The sequence below is a fragment of the Eriocheir sinensis genome, chromosome 40 (genome assembly GCF_024679095.1).
Source record: "Eriocheir sinensis breed Jianghai 21 chromosome 40, ASM2467909v1, whole genome shotgun sequence".
Taxonomy (NCBI): Eukaryota; Metazoa; Arthropoda; class Malacostraca; order Decapoda; family Varunidae; genus Eriocheir; species Eriocheir sinensis.
The window spans coordinates 8,275,146-8,279,785 of NC_066548.1; the positions used below are offsets into that span (position 1 = coordinate 8,275,146).

The following is a 4,640-nucleotide window of genomic DNA, read 5'->3' on the forward strand; positions in this document are numbered from 1 at the left end:
TTTCTATCTAATGTCTTTTTTAACTAGAAGTCGAAGTTTATTTTTATCTAGATCCCAGTTTGCAATCTAGAACCCAAATTTAGAGACCTTGAAGCCAAAGTTTTCAATCCCTTCTAAATCATCTTCCTTACCCGATCAGATTCCACAAAGTGATCAGAGAGCGTTCGAACACGTGCCAAAGTTCCTAAGTGGGTTACAGAAATAATTTGCCTTGTTATGAACTCTCTCTCTGTACATCTATCAATTTCCGTAATCACCATAATCATCTTCGCCATCCATTCCTGTTTCTTCTTTAATCTTGTATTTTACTTTTCCTCTCATTCTCTTTTTTTTCTGCTTTTCGTTATATAAGTCTTCTCTTTCTCTGCTTCCCCTCCCTGTCTGCTTGCTTGTCTGGTCTGCCTGTCTGTCTGCCTGTCATTCAATCTGTCTGTCTCCATCTATCTCAGTGTATATACAGTTTAGTCTTCTCTCTTCTCTTCTCTTCTCTTTTTCTTTATTTTCTCTTATCTCCTTTCCTTTCCTCTCCATTCTTTTCCTTTTTCTCCTTTCTTTTCATTTCTTTTTCCTTTCTTTTCCTTTTATTTCATATTTCATTTTTTTTTCTTTCCTTCTATTTTCTTCTCTTCACTTCTCCCTCTCACTCTCTTTCTCTCACTGGGCACGAGCTGAGAAGTCCTGGCAGTGGAGGAAGAGGAGGAGGAAGCAGGAGAGAGACGGGAGATCACTCCAACATATTACAAGATTCCAAGCCCATTGAAGTCCATATGACAAAAGCCTAGAGTATGTATATGCCGAGTTAAGCCCGTCATCCTGCTTCCTTTAGACTCACGGGCCCCTTTTCAGGCTGGCTGGCCGGCCGTCCTTTCTTGCGCCTTTCTCTCCTCCCTAAGACGGATTACATTCCTTCCTCGCCCGCCCGTGTGCTATTCGTTCCTTGTATGATCCTGCTCCCCAGCCATTCATGATCTTGGTGCCCATTCATGATCTTCTTGGTCTTCTTTTTTCGCTTGTCCTTTTTGCTTCCATTTCGTGTTTTCTTCATTTTTTTTTCCTTCATCTTTCATCTTTCAGCTTAACCGAGACCTTAAAATAACGGTCAAACAGGTTTTATTTTTTTTTACATAAAAGGAGACAGTTCAAGGGCGTGAAAAAAAAATAATGAAAAAAAAAGCCCGCTACTTACTGCTCCCGAATAGTGTACATAGGAGTGGCCAAAAAGAGACGACGCAGTTTATACATCGGCAAGAGTTTTCTTTTCTCGAGTCATCCGTCACTACAACAACCTTCCTGCAGTAGTAGTTAAATGGAAAATCATATTGACCGTCGTTACTTTGCTGCATCAGGAGTGAAATAAACGATTATACACGTACGTACAGAAAGTGCTTCCGCAGATCACAGTAGCGCCTGACGAGTATATTAAAACCCTAAAATAGGCAGCCTCGTTATAAGCCAACAGGTGGCGTTTCAGCTCTTTCATCTTTCCATCTATCCTCCTTCCCCTAAATCCCATTCCCTTACCATTCCCTGCCCCTTGCGTCACCCCCCTCCCCCGTCCCACCTGGCCCTCTACCTCTCCCCTCCACCTATCGCTCCCTCTACCCCCTTTCCCCTATCCCTCCCCCTCCCTCTCCTCCTTTTCACTTGCAGAAAGACTTATGAACGCCGTAAATTAATAGTCAAATTGGAAAACGGAAACCTCGTCACACACACACACACACACACACACACACACACACACACACTCACACAGTCACTTGTTTGCTCAACCTCCCCAGCCTCCCTAACCAAGGCCATGACCGAACACTTACCCGCCCCGTCCCTGACAACCCGACCGAGACAAAAACATAAAAAGACGGAGAGGAATGGGAGAAAATCCAGCCATGACGTCACTGTGCACTGCAAGTTTTATGGCGCGGCCAGTGACGCGGAGAGATAAACACGGGGTAGGTTTTGTGCGGTTGAAAAATACATCCCGAGGCAAAACGAAGAAAAGGATATTGAGATGAAGGCGTGGCGGATCGATTGACCGTGACTTTGGGAACAGAAGGAAAAAGAATCAGACAGCCAGCCACAAGATGAAAATAACATAACAACATAACAAGGCAAAGCAAAGACACTCAAGAACACTCTAGGAAAGAAAATATGATGAAAATACATACAGAAGCAAAACGAAGGAAAGAACATTAAGACGAAAGCGCGGCAGATCGATTGACCGTGAGTTTGGGGACAGGAGGAGCAAGGAAAGATTATTAAAACAACCAAGACGAGAAGACAAACATGGAGAAGGTTTTGTGCGGTTGAAAAATATATCCAGAAACAAAACGGAGGAAAGAACATTGAGACGAAAGCGCGGTAGATCGATTGACCGTGAGTTTGGGGACAGGAGGACCAGGGGAAGATTATAAGACAACCATGAAGCGGAGATACGAACACGGAGCAGGTTTTGGGCGGTTGAAAAATACATCCATAAGCAAAACGAAAAAAAGAATGTTGAGATGAAAGCGCGGCAGATCGATTGGCCGTGAGTTTGAGGAAAAGAGGAGCAAAGGGAATATTATTAAGACAACCATGACGAGGATGAGACGAACACGGAGCAGGTTTAGGGCGGTTGAAAAATACATCCATAAGCAAAACGAAGAAAAGAATATTGAGATGAAAGCACGGCAGATCGATTGGCCGTGAGTTTGAGGAAAAGAGGAACAAAGGGGATATTATTAAAACCACCATGACGAGAAGACAAACATGGAGAAGTTTTTGTGCGGTTGAAAAATACATCCAGAAACAAAACGAAGGAAAAAACATTGAGACGAAAGTGCGGCAGATCGACTGGCCGTGAGTTTGAGGAAAAGAGGAGCAAAGAAATATTAATAAAGACAACCGTGTCGCGGAGACGAACACGGAGCAGGTTTTGGGCAGATGAAAAATACATCCATAAGCAAAACGAAGAAAAGAATATTGAGATAAAAGCAGAAAAGATCAATTGGCCGTGACTTTGGGGACGACAAACATGAAGAAGGTTTTGTGAGGTTAAAAAAGGCATCCAGAAGCAAAAGGAAGGAAAGAATATTGAGATGAAAGCGTGGGAGATCGATTTGGGGACAGAAGGAGCAAGGGAAAATTATCAAGACAACCAGACAGCCAGACGAAAGATGAAAATAGCACACCAGGATAATAAGGCAAAGCAAACACACTCGCTGACACTCCAGGAAAGAAAATATGATAAAAAAAAAACATGAAAAAAGTATTCAAAAGCAACCAGGGGGAAAAACGGCAATTAAAAAGCAAAGCAGATCAGTTTACCGTAATTCATGGGACAAAAATCGGCGTAAAAAATTTAAAAAATTATAATAGGAAAGCAGAATGTTACAGCTTTTGCATGTATTTGGATTTTGTTTCACTCCTTTGCTGTAGAAAATGAATTAATTAATGAATCCCCAGCGGGTGAATTTGGCCGCGACACAAGAGAAAAATAAATAACTAGATTGAAAGATAGTTAAGAGTCCATTATGACAAAACTAGAGAACGGGTGAAATCAAACAAAAATAAAAGAAACACAGATGGACAGACATTTACGCCACAAATAAGAGTTTAAAAAGATAGACAAAAACGTAGTCAGACTTAATCATATGGAAAAAAAAAATACCTGAATAAAAGCGAAGCGGAGAGACTCATTACCCGTGAATATGGGGAGAAAAAAATCACAGAGTAGAGGATGATTATTCAAAATGGACCCAAACGCAAAAACACACAAAATGAGAAAAAATACGACAAAAATAAGATAAAATAGGACAGAAAATTAAAAAAACAACGCAATAGATAAAATAATAACAACTCCACGAAAAGAAGAAATGCACGCAAGTGGAGGAAAGACGTAAAATAAGAAAAAAAAAAAAAGGGCAATAGATGAAATAAACGTAACCCTAAGGAAGGAAAATTTACTGGTACAGATACACAGTTCATTTGGCAACACTAATTCAACCTTTAAGAGTCGCGGCAAATTACTTTCAAAATATTCATTCCCCGAGGCAACCGCAACAAAGGAAGGGCAGAAGCGTCCTCACTGAGAGTCGCTAAACCAGTACACGTCGCCATGGATGAGAATACACAAGTGGTGGGAAAGTGACGGGGGAGAGAGAGAGAGAGAGAGAGAGAGAGAGAGAGAGAGAGAGAGAGAGAGAGAGAGAGAGAGAGAGAGAGAGAGAGAGAGAGAGAGAGAGAGAGAGAGAGAGAGAGAGAGAGAGAGAGAGAGAGACAGAGAGAGAGAGACAGAGAGAGAGAGAGAGAGAGAGAGAGAGAGACGCAATTGGTATAAGGAACATTATTAAGACACTTCGACAAATATGATCTGTGGTTCTCTTTATCTGCGCCAGCTTTTTTTTTTTTTTTTAAGGGGGGTGGCTCGGGACTTGCTCTATCTCGTTCATTTTTTGTCCAGCACTTCCCCTGACGTTTTTGTTTTGTGCGTTGAGCGATTAATCTATTTCATATACACAAAGAAAAATAACTAACACAAAAAACTAGCATTCAATGGATTTTTTTTAGGTGTATAAACAGGCGGGAGGCGACACAAATGCTGGAAATGAGGTGCCCATGAAGGGGATTGATGATGATGTATGATAAGTAAGAGCTTTAGCACG

The 4,640-nt window shown here is 41.5% G+C and overlaps 1 long non-coding RNA gene across 1 annotated transcript; it reads left to right on the top strand.

The window, feature by feature from the left end:
* The first annotated feature begins 227 nt into the window (after positions 1-227).
* On the top strand, positions 228-3,834 carry LOC127009315 (uncharacterized). Its single transcript, XR_007761843.1, has 2 exons — positions 228-2,443; positions 2,601-3,834. It is a non-coding gene; the product is annotated as an uncharacterized LOC127009315 (long non-coding RNA).
* Positions 3,835-4,640: the final 806 nt, after the last annotated feature.